We start from the raw sequence: 18,256 nt of genomic DNA on the forward strand, positions 1-18,256 counted from the left end.
GCAAGAAGCCCAGAAAAACCTTAGATTCCTTCTACACAGAGAAAGAGCGGGTATCCAACCCCGAGGAAGTTACCAGCAGAGTCAGCAGATAACAACCTAAAGGGGAACGATTCCTGCCCCCCATCACATCACTCTCTCCTTGAAGAGACTATTAAAAAGTTAAGAGAGTTTGAAGAAAAATGGGGAAAGGAAAGAGAAGCTATGAAATTGGAGTTGGGAAAAATAAAGAGTTCACAGGAGATGCAGGGAAACAAAATTAGTGAATTAGAAAAGGTAAAAAATCACAGGAAAGTAGGATTTCTGAATTGGAGAAGATAAAAAAGTCTCAAGAAAATAGGATTTCTGAATTGGAAAAAGAAAATAATTCTCAAAAAAAAATTAGGGAAATGGAAAAAAATTCAATAGAGCAAAATAACTCATTTAAAAATGAAATTGGGCATTTACAAACAGAACTAAAAACTGTGAATGAAGAAAATAACTCCTTAAAAGTCAGGATGGAACAAATAGAAATGAATGATTCATTGAGAACCCGAGAATCAGTCAAACAAAACAAAAAAAATGAGAAGCTGGAGAACAACGTCAAATACTTACTCGGAAAATCTATAGATCTGGAAAATAGATCTAGGAGAGATAATCTGCGGATCATTGGACTTCCCGAAAACTATGACCAAAAAAAGAGCCTAGATTCTGTTTTACAGGAAATTATCAAAGAGAACTGTCCAGAGATGATAGCAACAGAGGGGAAAGTAGATGTTGAAAGAATTCATCGAACTCCTTCTGAAATAGACCCTAAAAAAAGAACACCACGGAATATTGTGGCTAAGCTGCAGAATTACCACACAAAGGAGAAAATCCTGCAAGCAGCTAGAAAAAAAACAATTTGAATACCAAGGTGCCACAATAAGGGTCACACAAGATCTGGCTGCCTCCACATTAAAAGATAGAAGGGCCTGGAACCTGATATTCTGAAAGGCAAAAGATCAAGGATTGCAACCAAGAATAAACTACCCAGCTAAGTTTAGCATCTGTAATCTGTACGGTTAGCTGAAGTGCAATCATTTTCCTTGAGAAATGGTGGGTTCCTTTGTCATGTCCTGCTTTCTAGAGACCCCATGCCAGGGTGATTAAAACATCCTTTCCAGGTGGAGAAGTGATCAGGCGGGACTCCTGAGGATGGTGGAAAAATGGAGTCCAATTATTTCAAGGACTTCCCCCTTTTTAAACCCTTATACACTTATGTAAAAATACTGGACATGTGCTAAGTATATACTGCGCACGTGGGACCACCTACACAACTTGCTATTGCATGTTATTGCATATTAAGGGCTCTTGGATAGGCCGAACGAATATAATAAAGATGACAAGAGTCCCCAAACTAATCTATTTATTTAGTGCTATACCAATCAGACTCCCAAGAAACTATTTTAATGACCTAGAAAAAATAACAAAATTCATATGGAAGAATAAATTTTGGTCGACAATTTCAAGGGAATTAAAGAAAAAAAAAGGCAGATGAAGGTGGCCTAGGTGTACCTGACCTCAAGCTATATTATATAGCAGCAGTCACCAAAACCATTTGGTATTGGCTAAGAAATAGACCAGTCGATCAGTGGAACAGATTAGCTACAAAGGACAAAAAAGGGAACAACTATAGCAATCTACTATTTGACAACCTCAAAGACCCCAACATTTGGGATAAAAATTCATTATTTGAAAAAAACTGTTGGGAAAACTGGAAATTGGTATGGCAGAAATTAGATATGGATCCACACTTAACACCTTATACCAAGATAAGATCAAAATGGGTCCATGCTTTAGGCATAAAGAATGAGATCATAAATAGATTAGAGGAACAGAGAATAGTCTACCTCTCAGACCTGTGGAGGAGGCAGGAATTTATGTCCAGAGGAGAACTGGAGATCGTTATTGATCACAAAATAGAAGATTTGGATTACATCAAACTAAAAAGTTCCTGTACAAACAAAACTAATGCAAACAAGATCAGAAGGGACGTAACAAATTGGGAAAATATTTTTACAGTTAAAGGTTCTGACAAAGGCCTCATTTCCAAATTTTATAGAGAGCTGACGCTAATTTATAAGAAATCAAACCATTCTCCAATGGATAAATGGTTAAAGGATATGAACAGACAATTCTCAGATGATGAAATTGAAACTATATCCACTCATATGAAAGAGTGTTCCAAATCCCTACTGATCAGAGAAATGCAAATTAAGACAACTCTGAGATACCACTACACCCCTGCCAGATTGGCTGAGATGACAGGAACAAACAATGAGGAATGCTGGAGGGGATGTGGGAAAACTGGGACACTGATGCATTGTTGGTGGAGCTGTGAAAGAATCCGGCCATTCTGGAGAGCAATCTGGAACTATTCCCCATAAGTCATCAAACTGTGCATACCCTTTGATCCAGCAGTGCTACTCCTGGGCTTACATCCCAAAGGAATACTGAGGAGGGGAAAGGGACCTGTAAGTACCAAAATGTTTGTAGCAGTTCTTTTTGTAGTGGCTAGAAACAAGAAGATGAATGGATGTCCATCAATTGGAGAATGGTTGGGGAAATTATGGTATATGAAGCTTATGGAAAATTATTGCTCTGTAAGAAATGACCAGCAGGATGACCAGAGAGGCTTGGAGAGACTTACATCAAGTGATGCTGAGTGAAATGCGCAGAACCAGAAGATCGCTGTACACTTCAACAACAATGCTGTATGAAGAGGTATTCTCATGGAAGTGGAGATCTTCAACATAAAGAAGATCCAACTCACTTCCAGCTGATCAATGATGGACAGAAACAAGTACACCCACAGAAAGAACAGTGGGAAGTGAATCTAAATTGTTAGCACTACTGTCTATCTACCCAGGGTACTTATACCTTCGGAATCCAATTCTTTCCGTGTAACAAGAAAAGTGGATTTACACATTTTCAAACGTTTTCCTTTGGCAGAAAGTAGGTTTTCTCCATTAAAAGGCTAAGTATCAGCATGGATAATAACTTGTTAAGAATGTATTATATGTCCCTTGTTCAGTATAAACGAACTAGATAATTTATCCACATTTTTTTCTTAAAAAGAAATGGATATATTTTATATTTACATTCCTAATTTTCTCAGTTTGGTTCACCTTCCCATACACTTAAATATATTTTTCCTTTATTTGTCACTCCTACTACATCAGAAACCAACAAGCAATTTTTAAAATGCTGGAAAAATAATGCCCTCATTACATACGTGTTTGTATCGATCATCAAAATTTATTCTTAATTGGCACATCTAAAAATGTATGTCTCTTACTGCATTCTGAGTTCATCATCTCTTGGGAAGCAGGTGAGTAGAATACCTGATCCTCAGTTCTTTGCCATTATATTTCTTGTCATTATATTGAACAGATTTCTAAAGTCAACTAATTTTCTCAGCAATGTTGTTAATTATAATTAAAGTTGCATTTCTTCTAAATGAATAATTGAATGTAACTGTAATGATTAATATATTAATGATACAAATTATTTTCTAATTATGCGCTATAACTAGATGCCCTCTATATCCATACATAGAAATGTCCCCCCAGGTACTTTGAAATTGTTAATTTCAAAGTTTCTTACACAATATTTCTTTTTTAGTTTAATTTATTTTTGTCACATTTTAAATTCTAAGCTGTTTTTTTTTATTTGACCAACATTTGACAAAGATTTTTTTTTAATTTTTTTAATTCACAAAGAAAACAGGCATTTCCATAAAAGTACAATAAACCTATTATATACAACTTCTTATTTCCTCCAAATACAAAACAAAATTATCATGTGAATTTCTTTTTTTCTTTTTCTTTCTCCTCCTCCCAAAGGTGACTATTAAATATATGTGTGTGTGTATATATGTAAGTGTAAAATTATTCTATACATTCTATTTCATCTGTTCTTCATATGCTGTTAGTACCTTTAATACGTCTTGCTTTTAATTTGCATGTTTATGAAATTATTTGTCGCTTCGTCTTTCTCAAAACCATATTGCTGTTACTGTGTAAAATGTTCTCTTGGTTCTGCTTACTTTGCTTTCCACTACTTCATGCAAGTCTTAACATGCCTTTTGAAGATCATTGAGCTCATCCTTTCTTATAGCATAGTAACTCTATACCCCAAATGATGGGGGTTCCTGCAGTTTCTAGTTCTTTTGTACCACAGAAGAGTTATCAACATCCCAATCTCACTGACAGTTATGACTATTTGTTCATTTCCATCCATCTTATTTTTACTCATTATTTTCATCCTCCTCAACCTCTCTTTTTGCCCTATTTCTGCTAACTTCTCTTCTCTCCCCACCCTTCAAGATCCGGAGAACAGATGGAGCAGATTTATAAATATTTGTAAAAACCATACGAGCTCTGTGTTTCTTATACCACAGTAGTATTCCTGCAGAAATCTAAACTACAATTTGTTTAGTCATTCGCCCGTTGAAGGGCAGCCTCTTAGTTTCCAGTTCTTTGTCATCAAAAGTTCCTATAAATATTTTAGAATGTAGAGGTTCTTTTTCTTTTTCCCTAATCAGCTTGAGCAACAGACTTATTGGTGGTTTTTCTGGTATAAAGGGTATACACAAAGACAATGGTCTCTTTTAATTAAAAATTCTCCTCCTATCCATAAGGCTGATAGACAATGTGTATTTTCTTTTATTTTTCTTATAATGTCTCCCTTAATATCTAGGTCATGAAACTATTCTGATAAACAGCCTCAGGTCAAGGGAGGCCCCCTCGGGTCACAGGATGCCCCCTCGAGTCACAGGATGCCCCCTCAGGTCACGGGATGCCACCTGGGGTCTCAGGATGCCACCTTGGGTGTCAGGATGCCATGCCTGGGCACTGGATGCCACCTTGGGTCACAGGATGGTGGTAACAGGATGGCAGCTCGGGTCTCAGGATGCCACATCTGGTCACGGGATGCCACCTTGGGTCACTGGATGGCACTGAGGATTACAGGAAAGCCACTAAGGGTCACAGGATGTCAGTAACAGGATGCCCCCTTGGGTCACGGGATGCCCACTCGGATCACAGAATGCCACCTTGGGTCACAGGATGGTGGTAACAGGATGCCACCTTGGGTCACGGGATGCCCGCTCGGGTCACGGGATGCCCCTTTGGCTCACAGGATGCCCCCTTGAGTCACAGGATGCCCGCTCGGGTCACAAGATGCCCCCTTGGGTCACAGGATGCCACCCCGGGTCACGGGATGCCCCATCCGGTCAGGGGATGCCCCCTTGAGTCATGGGATACCACCTTGGGTCACAGGATGTCAGTAACAGGATGCCCCCTTGGGTCATAGGATACCCGCTCGGGTCACGGGATGCCACCTTGGGTCACAGGATGGTGGTAACAGGATGGCAGCTCGGGTCTCAGGATGCCACATCTGGTCACGGGATGCCACCTTGGGTCACTGGATGGCACTGAGGATTACAGGAAAGCCACTAAGGGTCACAGGATGTCAGTAACAGGATGCCCCCTTGGGTCACGGGATGCCCCCTTGGGTCACGGGATGCCCCCTTGGGTCACGGGATGCCCACTCGGGTCACAGGATGCCACCTTGGGTCACAGGATGGCGGTAACGGATGCGGTCTCAGGATGCCACGTCTGGTCATGGGATGCGCATGACTGGATGCCACTGAGGATTACAGGAAAGCCACTAAGGGTCACAGGAGCATCACCGAGGGTGCAAAGGAATCTGGGACTTGGGCTGGACAGGGTGGGGAGGGGGAAAGGGAGGGGGGCAACGGGGAGCCCGCCCTCCCCGTGGCAGAGGTGGGGCAGCGGCTGAGGGACTCTGCAGTGGTACCAGTAATGAGAATGGGTGCACCTCGTGGGAATCAGGCTTTCACAGCGGGTGGGATAGCCGGTGCTAGCACTGGGCTCTGGTTGTTGGATGCGGTGCCCTTTATTCTAAGGATGAGGTTAGGCCCCTGGGTGACCTCCTGGGGCTCACTAAGACACGGGCCAGTGAGTCTGGCACCGAGCGGGCACGTCATCCCTCGGGGTTTGACATGAAATAGTCCGGGCCCTCCACGCTGCCCACCCTTCTCCGGAGCTCCTGGGGCCCAGGGCAAGCAGAGGGACCCCCTGGGGACAGGACTGGGAGCTTCCTCCTCCGAAGCGCCCCAGGGTCTTTCTCCACAGGATCAGGTGGTGGATTTTGAGGCAGGGCCTTCCTATTTGATCTGATGTCCGGCAGAGGCCCAATTGATGCGGTCCCCAAAATGAGAGGCACTCTTGATGTCACAGGTGGAGTCACAAATCTCTTCTTCAGAGCACTGAGTGCCTCTAAATAATTTTTTCTTGTCCGCTGGCTTTTTCCCTGGTCTCCGTTTAGATGGCTGACATTACTGGGAGTTACAAGGGGGGCAATTCGCACAGCGTGACCCCGGACCATTAGTCTCTCCTCATTGTGAATGTCTGTGGAGGAAGACATGACCATATGACCAAAGGGGAAGGAATCAGGAAACACATGCTGTGTGGTGTGGGAAAGATACAGTAGCCCAGGGTTTATGATCTACCAAGAGTGATACCTGGCCTTCGGAGCACAAGCGAACCCTTGACAGCATGCTTTTGCCTACATTCTCCCTCGGTACTCACTTGGAGCAAGAGCAAGAGAAAATATCATTACTCCTCATTTTTCTAATAAATCACTTATTTGTGCGGGGTTGTCTGCATGGGGTCAGCCCCTTAGACCGGGAGCTCCTTCAGGCCATGGACAGCACTGGCCTATTCTTTGTATCCCCTCCCATTGCTGGGCCCACAGTAGATGAGTAATCAATGTTTATCAACTCTGACCCCCACTCATTCTTCCCCCTTTCTCACCATTTAAATTCTGCACTCTGGTTTCCCACATTCTCATTCAGTTGAGTTTTACTAATTGGAATGAAAAATTATTCCTATCACCCCCAAAGAAAAAAAGGGATTTTTAACATTTTAATTTATTTACTTAATATTTTTCCCAGCTTACTTTCAAAACATTTTCCTTACATTTATTTATCAGATTTTTGCTTTGTACATCTTTCCCTATAATGAAGAAACTCCACTGAAAATTAGCAAAACATTTCCATAAAAATTGTGGGGGAAAAATCCAGACATCTCTCACCCTCCTGAAAAATAAAATGCCTTCAGAAAAAATAAGTGAAAAATAAAAAGATAAAGAGGGAAATAGAGAATGTTTCCATTTGTCTTCAGACACAATCATTCCTTCTCTGTGAACTGAAATCAGCCCTTCAATATCTGAACTTCTTCAGAGTAGTTGTGGAGGATTGTGTCACTGAGAATAACAAAATCTGTTTTAGCTCGTCCTCTCAGAACACTGCTATCCTTCCATGTATGGCCTATATGACTGCGTTCATGGAGGATTTCCCACATTTTTTCCAGAGAAGATACTGCTCTTCATTTCCCAGAGAGCAATGTTATTCCATCAGAGAAACTTGCTTTAAAATCACTTTTATATTTAATTGTATTTCCCCCCACTTATTCTCTCTCTTTTCACTCTGTCTCTCCTCAAAAGTGTTTCACTACGGATCACTGACTCCCACAAAATGACCTGTTCTTTGGTGACCCCCCCTTCCCATATTCCCTTCCAGCCCCAGTTTCCTGCAGTCTAAGATAAAGGGCGATATCCCTATTCAGTATTTATGGTGTCTCCTATTTAAACCAGAACTGATGAGAGTAAGGTGTTCTCAACCAACCTCTTCTCTCCCTCTTTCGCTCCACTGGAAAAAAACTTTTCACACCTTTATTTCTCATGGCAGATAATTTTCCCCATTCCGCTTTTCCCTTTTCCTGGTACATACCCATCCCTCTCCTTTCCAACACTTAAAAATTGAAAAAAAAAGATATTATCCATTTCTATTCACCTCACACCCCTTATTATCTAGTGAGATATATACATATCCTTATACTGAAAATTTATGTATAGTCCTTCTAATGGACAGAAGATTGAGAACGAAACAGAAAAAGCCTAAAACACTTCCACGTATATTGATCCTGCTACAGTCTCTCTCTGGAGCTCTCTCCCCCAACTGCCACATAACTTCTGTTGGACATTTTGACCCGGATGTCCAATTGCTTGGGAATCTCAAAATATGCAAAACAGAATCTGTTCTTTGTCCCACACCCTCTGCCCTCTTCTGAAATTCCCTTTTCTGTCACCAGGGTTGCAGGCTCAGCCATCCTCCACTCTTCCCTTCGCTCAGCCCACATATCATATATTGACTGAGGCATCTTCTGATTCCTTGCTCAACATTCCCCCCCCCTGAGGTATTCTTTTCTTTGCTGCCATAGCTAGCAACCTGGGCCCCTGTCCACCTGTCTCCTAAGCTCCTCTGATAGCCTCGGTGTTCCATGAAGATTAGGCCCTCTGACATTAGTCTTGTATTTTCTCTCTTTCTCTGGCATATTCCAGTTGATGTACTTTGATTCCTCCCTCTTTAAATGAATTTTGTGGATACATTCCTCATTTAATAGAAGGATTGATTTAAGAACAAATACCACGACATGCTTCTTAATTGATTCTCACCATGGGGATGTACTCTGTTCCTCCTTTGCATGGTCACCTTTTCCTAAGGGAAAAAGAATGTCAACAAAAAAATTAGTAAGCTTTGGTTCTCAGAAGTCCCCCATCTTCCCAGCTAAAGGAGCTGCAAGCAGTGCAAGAAGGCTCTAATAGCTCATCAGACACAGCCCAGCCATTGCCTTTCATTGTGGGCAATGTTTTGATACTAGAACCAGCCTCAACACAATTGATAAAAATGATCCATTCCCACAGGTGCCCTTTCCTGTTTCTCTCTTTTCTCCTCTCTCCTCATTATTACAAGGAATCCAAGGCAGCCACTGACACTCTCCTTTGTATCACAAGAGAAGAAAAAGATGAAACTTTTTACATAAAGCGTCTGTCTGCATAAAGAAGAATCTGCCCAATTCATTTGTTTGCTGTGGTGAGTACCATCTGTCAGCCTGCTCAAAGTGCAAAATTTCTGAGAATAATAACCAGAGTCTTGGATTTCACCAGATGCTATGGACCTGTCAGCCTTACAGTGCACTGGCTCCGCACCCTGCCTCTTCTTTCCCTGAAGAGTTTTCTCCTATTTCTGTTCTCAAGTCCACAAGACCTAAGGCAAAGGACTGACCACAATGTGGGTCTGAAGGGCCAGACATAGAGACTTGGGCAAACCTTTCTTAACCCTTTCAGTGCCTTAAAGCCTACCAGCTTTCTAAGAAGTAATGAAAGATGGTCCACCCAACTAGGGGGAGAAAGGGATTTTCCACACCTACATTGTATATCTACAAGCACAATGAACAACCTTGTCCACCCACTCCAGTGAAAAAATCAAAATACAATGGATATACATTTTGAGATTACAAAGAACTTATTTTTTTACTTAATTCACGGTTTGGAGAAAGGGGGAATAGGCTCCAGTAGCTCTCAGAAGGTACCTTGTCAGAAAAAACGTTTAAGAACTTTGATACTATTCTGCCCAATCTCCAAAGGGGTGCACAGCTGTCTGATGGTTCAGCTGGATCCCCCAATGAATCAAACAATAGAATTGTTTGAATGTTCTGAGCAATGAAGACCCGGAGGCAGTCTCAGGCTCACATCAGGGAGAGAGAGGGGGAACTCCTCTATTCTGTCCTTTGTACTGTACTAGACAGCTTTTCCCAATAGACCATCTCCCTGGATCCTTACATCAACCCTGTGAGGAAACTGGCAAACGGGAGAAGTGGTTTCCCTCAGGGACACTGGGCTCTGAGACTGAATTTGAAAGTCAGATCCCCCCAACTGCCAGGTCCATGTCTGTCTGCTACTTAAGAACAGAGGAGCCTCTTCGGGATCACAATGAAAACCCATTTTCTTTGTAGGTGAGTCTCAGAGGGTTTGAGTTCTCTCCCAAGCGTCTACAGAAGTGTCCTCTCTTATGATCTCAGTTGTATTCAGGACACTGAAGACATAGAAACAAGCGTCTTGTCCATTTCCAATTGCTGGCCCAAGGAAGGTCTCTCGTATTAAGCTCTACAACAATGACTTCCCACAAAATTACACACGTCCCCCCAGAATACAAACTCCCTCATTCCTCCTCCTACGTGTATTTGGCTGTGCCCATCCCCAGCATCGTCTGTATCATGGAGCCTCTTACCTGTTGGAGGTTTTACGAGATGCCCCTTCGCTGGCTCGTAAAGTCCCAGTAGAATTCGAAGTAGAATTAGAAAGTGGAAAGAAGAAAAGTTGAAAGAAGAAACCAACACAAATACACACAAACAAACACAGAGAGAAATACACATTCGACTTGCTCGCCCTCTCTGTTGCTCTCTGGCTCACTCCCTCTCTCACTCTCTCTCTCGCACAGAGAACATGGTTACTCAGACTCCTGGCCTTTTATCCTAATACCCCTTTGTGAGGTAGTGATGACATCAAATGCAACCATTTTTCTGTTACATCAGTTACTGCCTTCCAATCTCTGCTATGATTGGAAGACTGGAGTATAAGAGCAGAGAAAGGACGCTTCTTCATTCCATAGTTTCCTGAACCAAAGCCACTCTGCCTTCATTGGATTTCAAAGTCTATTTGCCACAGATTCTCATTAAACAGTTTGGTCATCTCTCCCCTAGAATTTATCTTTATCTTTGAAGATTAAAAATACTTCTCAATTCAATAATGACTGAGAAGCAGTCACAGAATAAGGATTGTGCAGATTCAAATATCTCCCCAGCCAGGATAGCATGACCTCTGAATGGGCTCTAGAGAACTGAGCGAAATAGGAATCAGGGCAAGAATGTGACATCAAGGGCCACTTCTTGTTCCTGGAGGCCTGGGGACAGCCACCTGACTTCTCTGACCATTTAGCTGAGACTTACCAGGGGAGTACAAGCACAGCATTAGATTTCTGGGAGACAGTGTCCCAATTAATAATAATTAAGCCTCTTGAGCTTCTTTTATAAGCTGGCATGGTGAGTCTAAAGCAGTGTGTCCTCTTAAAATGCCATATAATGGTTGTAATTGATAGGTAGTTAACCCTAATTCCAGACACATCCATTGGATATCTCCTATCACTTTCAGAAAGTCATTTAAAATGTTAAACTTCTCTGTTCTTTTTTTATAATTATAAAAATTTTTGACAGTAGATATTTATGAGTAATTTTCTTTATAACATTATCCCTTGTATTCATTTTTCCAAATTTTCCCCTTCCTCTCTATACTCCCTTCCCTAGATGACAGGCAATCCCAAACATTTTACATGTTACAGTATAACCTAGATTCAATATATGTGTGTAAATCCACTTTTCTTGTTGCACGTTAAGTATTATATTCCGAAGGTATAAGTAACCTGGGTAGATAGACAGTAGTGCTAACAATTTCCATTCACTTCCCAGTGTTCCTTCTCTGGGTGTAGTTATTTCTGTCCATCACTGATCAACTGGAAGTGAGTTGGATCTTCTTTATGTTGAAGATATCCACTTCCATCAGAATACATCCTCCTACAGCATTGTTGTTGAAGTGTACAGCGATCTTCTGGTTCTGCACATTTCACTCAGCAGCAGTTGATGTAAGTCTCTCCAAACCTGTCTGTATTCGTCCTGCTAGTCATTTAATACAGAGCAATAATATTCCATAACCTTCATATACCATAATTTACCCAACCATTTTCCAATTGATGGACATCCATTTATCTTCCAATTTCTAGCCACTACCAAAAGAGAGGCCACATACATTTTGGCACATAAAGGTCCCTTTAACTTCTCTGTTCTTAAAGAAAGTTTTGGTACTGTAAGTACCTTAGGGTATACTTCATATCCTAAATATTGAAAATATTGTCTTTGAATTTTCCCTGGGGCTATATACAATTAGTTGTTCTTTTATGTTTCTATGGTATTTTGTGCACATGCTTTTAACATTTGCAGGCAGTAACTGATGTAACAGAAAAATGGTTGCATTTGATGTCATCACTACCTCACAAAGGGGTATTAGGATAAAAGGCCAGGAGTCTGAGTAACCATGTTCTCTGTGCGAGAGAGAGAGTGAGAGAGGGAGTGAGCCAGAGAGCAACAGAGAGGGCGAGCAAGTCGAATGTGTATTTCTCTCTGTGTTTGTTTGTGTGTATTTGTGTTGGTTTCTTCTTTCAACTTTTCTTCTTTCCACTTTCTAATTCTACTTCGAATTCTACTGGGACTTTACGAGCCAGCGAAGGGGCATCTCGTAAAACCTCCAACAGGTAAGAGGCTCCATGATACAGACGATGCTGGGGATGGGCACAGCCAAATACACGTAGGAGGAGGAATGAGGGAGTTTGTATTCTGGGGGGACGTGTGTAATTTTGTGGGAAGTCATTGTTGTAGAGCTTAATACGAGAGACCTTCCTTGGGCCAGCAATTGGAAATGGACAAGACGCTTGTTTCTATGTCTTCAGTGTCCTGAATACAACTGAGATCATAAGAGAGGACACTTCTGTAGACGCTTGGGAGAGAACTCAAACCCTCTGAGACTCACCTACAAAGAAAATGGGTTTTCATTGTGATCCCGAAGAGGCTCCTCTGTTCTTAAGTAGCAGACAGACATGGACCTGGCAGTTGGGGGGATCTGACTTTCAAATTCAGTCTCAGAGCCCAGTGTCCCTGAGGGAAACCACTTCTCCCGTTTGCCAGTTTCCTCACAGGGTTGATGTAAGGATCCAGGGAGATGGTCTATTGGGAAAAGCTGTCTAGTACAGTACAAAGGACAGAATAGAGGAGTTCCCCCTCTCTCTCCCTGATGTGAGCCTGAGACTGCCTCCGGGTCTTCATTGCTCAGAACATTCAAACAATTCTATTGTTTGATTCATTGGGGGATCCAGCTGAACCATCAGACAGCTGTGCACCCCTTTGGAGATTGGGCAGAATAGTATCAAAGTTCTTAAACGTTTTTTCTGACAAGGTACCTTCTGAGAGCTACTGGAGCCTATTCCCCCTTTCTCCAAACCGTGAATTAAGTAAAAAAATAAGTTCTTTGTAATCTCAAAATGTATATCCATTGTATTTTGATTTTTTCACTGGAGTGGGTGGACAAGGTTGTTCATTGTGCTTGTAGATATACAATGTAGGTGTGGAAAATCCCTTTCTCCCCCTAGTTGGGTGGACCATCTTTCATTACTTCTTAGAAAGCTGGTAGGCTTTAAGGCACTGAAAGGGTTAAGAAAGGTTTGCCCAAGTCTCTATGTCTGGCCCTTCAGACCCACATTGTGGTCAGTCCTTTGCCTTAGGTCTTGTGGACTTGAGAACAGAAATAGGAGAAAACTCTTCAGGGAAAGAAGAGGCAGGGTGCGGAGCCAGTGCACTGTAAGGCTGACAGGTCCATAGCATCTGGTGAAATCCAAGACTCTGGTTATTATTCTCAGAAATTTTGCACTTTGAGCAGGCTGACAGATGGTACTCACCACAGCAAACAAATGAATTGGGCAGATTCTTCTTTATGCAGACAGACGCTTTATGTAAAAAGTTTCATCTTTTTCTTCTCTTGTGATACAAAGGAGAGTGTCAGTGGCTGCCTTGGATTCCTTGTAATAATGAGGAGAGAGGAGAAAAGAGAGAAACAGGAAAGGGCACCTGTGGGAATGGATCATTTTTATCAATTGTGTTGAGGCTGGTTCTAGTATCAAAACATTGCCCACAATGAAAGGCAATGGCTGGGCTGTGTCTGATGAGCTATTAGAGCCTTCTTGCACTGCTTGCAGCTCCTTTAGCTGGGAAGATGGGGGACTTCTGAGAACCAAAGCTTACTAATTTTTTTGTTGACATTCTTTTTCCTTAGGAAAAGGTGACCATGCAAAGGAGGAACAGAGTACATCCCCATGGTGAGAATCAATTAAGAAGCATGTCGTGGTATTTGTTCTTAAATCAATCCTTCTATTAAATGAGGAATGTATCCACAAAATTCATTTAAAGAGGGAGGAATCAAAGTACATCAACTGGAATATGCCAGAGAAAGAGAGAAAATACAAGACTAATGTCAGAGGGCCTAATCTTCATGGAACACCGAGGCTATCAGAGGAGCTTAGGAGACAGGTGGACAGGGGCCCAGGTTGCTAGCTATGGCAGCAAAGAAAAGAATACCTCAGGGGGGGGGAATGTTGAGCAAGGAATCAGAAGATGCCTCAGTCAATATATGATATGTGGGCTGAGCGAAGGGAAGAGTGGAGGATGGCTGAGCCTGCAACCCTGGTGACAGAAAAGGGAATTTCAGAAGAGGGCAGAGGGTGTGGGACAAAGAACAGATTCTGTTTTGCATATTTTGAGATTCCCAAGCAATTGGACATCCGGGTCAAAATGTCCAACAGAAGTTATGTGGCAGTTGGGGGAGAGAGCTCCAGAGAGAGACTGTAGCAGGATCAATATACGTGGAAGTGTTTTAGGCTTTTTCTGTTTCGTTCTCAATCTTCTGTCCATTAGAAGGACTATACATAAATTTTCAGTATAAGGATATGTATATATCTCACTAGATAATAAGGGGTGTGAGGTGAATAGAAATGGATAATATCTTTTTTTTTCAATTTTTAAGTGTTGGAAAGGAGAGGGATGGGTATGTACCAGGAAAAGGGAAAAGCGGAATGGGGAAAATTATCTGCCATGAGAAATAAAGGTGTGAAAAGTTTTTTTTCCAGTGGAGCGAAAGAGGGAGAGAAGAGGTTGGTTGAGAACACCTTACTCTCATCAGTTCTGGTTTAAATAGGAGACACCATAAATACTGAATAGGGATATCGCCCTTTATCTTAGACTGCAGGAAACTGGGGCTGGAAGGGAATATGGGAAGGGGGGGTCACCAAAGAACAGGTCATTTTGTGGGAGTCAGTGATCCGTAGTGAAACACTTTTGAGGAGAGACAGAGTGAAAAGAGAGAGAATAAGTGGGGGGAAATACAATTAAATATAAAAGTGATTTTAAAGCAAGTTTCTCTGATGGAATAACATTGCTCTCTGGGAAATGAAGAGCAGTATCTTCTCTGGAAAAAATGTGGGAAATCCTCCATGAACGCAGTCATATAGGCCATACATGGAAGGATAGCAGTGTTCTGAGAGGACGAGCTAAAACAGATTTTGTTATTCTCAGTGACACAATCCTCCACAACTACTCTGAAGAAGTTCAGATATTGAAGGGCTGATTTCAGTTCACAGAGAAGGAATGATTGTGTCTGAAGACAAATGGAAACATTCTCTATTTCCCTCTTTATCTTTTTATTTTTCACTTATTTTTTCTGAAGGCATTTTATTTTTCAGGAGGGTGAGAGATGTCTGGATTTTTCCCCCACAATTTTTATGGAAATGTTTTGCTAATTTTCAGTGGAGTTTCTTCATTATAGGGAAAGATGTACAAAGCAAAAATCTGATAAATAAATGTAAGGAAAATGTTTTGAAAGTAAGCTGGGAAAAATATTAAGTAAATAAATTAAAATGTTAAAAATCCCTTTTTTTCTTTGGGGGTGATAGGAATAATTTTTCATTCCAATTAGTAAAACTCAACTGAATGAGAATGTGGGAAACCAGAGTGCAGAATTTAAATGGTGAGAAAGGGGGAAGAATGAGTGGGGGTCAGAGTTGATAAACATTGATTACTCATCTACTGTGGGCCCAGCAATGGGAGGGGATACAAAGAATAGGCCAGTGCTGTCCATGGCCTGAAGGAGCTCCCGGTCTAAGGGGCTGACCCCATGCAGACAACCCCGCACAAATAAGTGATTTATTAGAAAAATGAGGAGTAATGATATTTTCTCTTGCTCTTGCTCCAAGTGAGTACCGAGGGAGAATGTAGGCAAAAGCATGCTGTCAAGGGTTCGCTTGTGCTCCGAAGGCCAGGTATCACTCTTGGTAGATCATAAACCCTGGGCTACTGTATCTTTCCCACACCACACAGCATGTGTTTCCTGATTCCTTCCCCTTTGGTCATATGGTCATGTCTTCCTCCACAGACATTCACAATGAGGAGAGACTAATGGTCCGGGGTCACGCTGTGCGAATTGCCCCCCTTGTAACTCCCAGTAATGTCAGCCATCTAAACGGAGACCAGGGAAAAAGCCAGCGGACAAGAAAAAATTATTTAGAGGCACTCAGTGCTCTGAAGAAGAGATTTGTGACTCCACCTGTGACATCAAGAGTGCCTCTCATTTTGGGGACCGCATCAATTGGGCCTCTGCCGGACATCAGATCAAATAGGAAGGCCCTGCCTCAAAATCCACCACCTGATCCTGTGGAGAAAGACCCTGGGGCGCTTCGGAGGAGGAAGCTCCCAGTCCTGTCCCCAGGGGGTCCCTCTGCTTGCCCTGGGCCCCAGGAGCTCCGGAGAAGGGTGGGCAGCGTGGAGGGCCCGGACTATTTCATGTCAAACCCCGAGGGATGACGTGCCCGCTCGGTGCCAGACTCACTGGCCCGTGTCTTAGTGAGCCCCAGGAGGTCACCCAGGGGCCTAACCTCATCCTTAGAATAAAGGGCACCGCATCCAACAACCAGAGCCCAGTGCTAGCACCGGCTATCCCACCCGCTGTGAAAGCCTGATTCCCACGAGGTGCACCCATTCTCATTACTGGTACCACTGCAGAGTCCCTCAGCCGCTGCCCCACCTCTGCCACGGGGAGGGCGGGCTCCCCGTTGCCCCCCTCCCTTTCCCCCTCCCCACCCTGTCCAGCCCAAGTCCCAGATTCCTTTGCACCCTCGGTGATGCTCCTGTGACCCTTAGTGGCTTTCCTGTAATCCTCAGTGGCATCCAGTCATGCGCATCCCATGACCAGACGTGGCATCCTGAGACCGCATCCGTTACCGCCATCCTGTGACCCAAGGTGGCATCCTGTGACCCGAGTGGGCATCCCGTGACCCAAGGGGGCATCCCGTGACCCAAGGGGGCATCCCGTGACCCAAGGGGGCATCCTGTTACTGACATCCTGTGACCCTTAGTGGCTTTCCTGTAATCCTCAGTGCCATCCAGTGACCCAAGGTGGCATCCCGTGACCAGATGTGGCATCCTGAGACCCGAGCTGCCATCCTGTTACCACCATCCTGTGACCCAAGGTGGCATCCCGTGACCCGAGCGGGTATCCTATGACCCAAGGGGGCATCCTGTTACTGACATCCTGTGACCCAAGGTGGTATCCCATGACTCAAGGGGGCATCCCCTGACCGGATGGGGCATCCCGTGACCCGGGGTGGCATCCTGTGACCCAAGGGGGCATCTTGTGACCCGAGCGGGCATCCTGTGACTCAAGGGGGCATCCTGTGAGCCAAAGGGGCATCCCGTGACCCGAGCGGGCATCCCGTGACCCAAGGTGGCATCCTGTTACCACCATCCTGTGACCCAAGGTGGCATTCTGTGATCCGAGTGGGCATCCCGTGACCCAAGGGGGCATCCTGTTACTGACATCCTGTGACCCTTAGTGGCTTTCCTGTAATCCTCAGTGCCATCCAGTGACCCAAGGTGGCATCCCGTGACCAGATGTGGCATCCTGAGACCCGAGCTGCCATCCTGTTACCACCATCCTGTGACCCAAGGTGGCATCCAGTGCCCAGGCATGGCATCCTGACACCCAAGGTGGCATCCTGAGACCCCAGGTGGCATCCCGTGACCTGAGGGGGCATCCTGTGACTCGAGGGGGCATCCTGTGACCCGAGGGGGCCTCCCTTGACCTGAGGCTGTTTATCAGAATAGTTTCATGACCTAGATATTAAGGGAGACATTATAAGAAAAATAAAAGAAAATACACATTGTCTATCAGCCTTATGGATAGGAGGAGAATTTTTAATTAAAAGAGACCATTGTCTTTGTGTATACCCTTTATACCAGAAAAACCACCAATAAGTCTGTTGCTCAAGCTGATTAGGGAAAAAGAAAAAGAACCTCTACATTCTAAAATATTTATAGGAACTTTTGATGACAAAGAACTGGAAACTAAGAGGCTGCCCTTCAACGGGCGAATGACTAAACAAATTGTAGTTTAGATTTCTGCAGGAATACTACTGTGGTATAAGAAACACAGAGCTCGTATGGTTTTTACAAATATTTATAAATCTGCTCCATCTGTTCTCCGGATCTTGAAGGGTGGGGAGAGAAGAGAAGTTAGCAGAAATAGGGCAAAAAGAGAGGTTGAGGAGGATGAAAATAATGAGTAAAAATAAGATGGATGGAAATGAACAAATAGTCATAACTGTCAGTGAGATTGGGATGTTGATAACTCTTCTGTGGTACAAAAGAACTAGAAACTGCAG

General features: G+C 43.3%; 2 long non-coding RNA genes across 4 annotated transcripts; one reads left to right on the forward strand and one right to left on the reverse strand.

Annotated features, from left to right (window-relative positions):
• Positions 1-4,601: 4,601 nt before the first annotated feature.
• On the reverse strand, positions 4,602-10,574 carry LOC141551455 (uncharacterized). Of its 2 annotated transcripts, XR_012484878.1 has the most exons (6): positions 10,178-10,574; positions 8,563-8,605; positions 6,079-6,455; positions 5,592-5,670; positions 5,289-5,455; positions 4,602-4,978 (listed from the first exon to the last, which is right to left on the reverse strand). It is a non-coding gene; the product is annotated as an uncharacterized LOC141551455 (long non-coding RNA). The 2 variants fall into 2 exon arrangements; XR_012484880.1 differs by lacking the exon at positions 5,592-5,670.
• A 476-nt stretch (positions 10,575-11,050) lies between these two features.
• LOC141551285 (uncharacterized) lies at positions 11,051-17,826 on the forward strand. Of its 2 annotated transcripts, XR_012484832.1 has the most exons (6): positions 11,053-12,250; positions 13,822-13,864; positions 15,973-16,349; positions 16,758-16,836; positions 16,973-17,139; positions 17,450-17,826. It is a non-coding gene; the product is annotated as an uncharacterized LOC141551285 (long non-coding RNA). The 2 variants fall into 2 exon arrangements; XR_012484827.1 differs by having other exon boundaries at positions 11,051-12,250; positions 15,973-16,836.
• The last annotated feature ends 430 nt before the right edge of the window (positions 17,827-18,256 follow it).

This window comes from Sminthopsis crassicaudata, chromosome 1, assembly GCF_048593235.1.
Source record: "Sminthopsis crassicaudata isolate SCR6 chromosome 1, ASM4859323v1, whole genome shotgun sequence".
Taxonomy (NCBI): domain Eukaryota; kingdom Metazoa; phylum Chordata; class Mammalia; order Dasyuromorphia; family Dasyuridae; genus Sminthopsis; species Sminthopsis crassicaudata.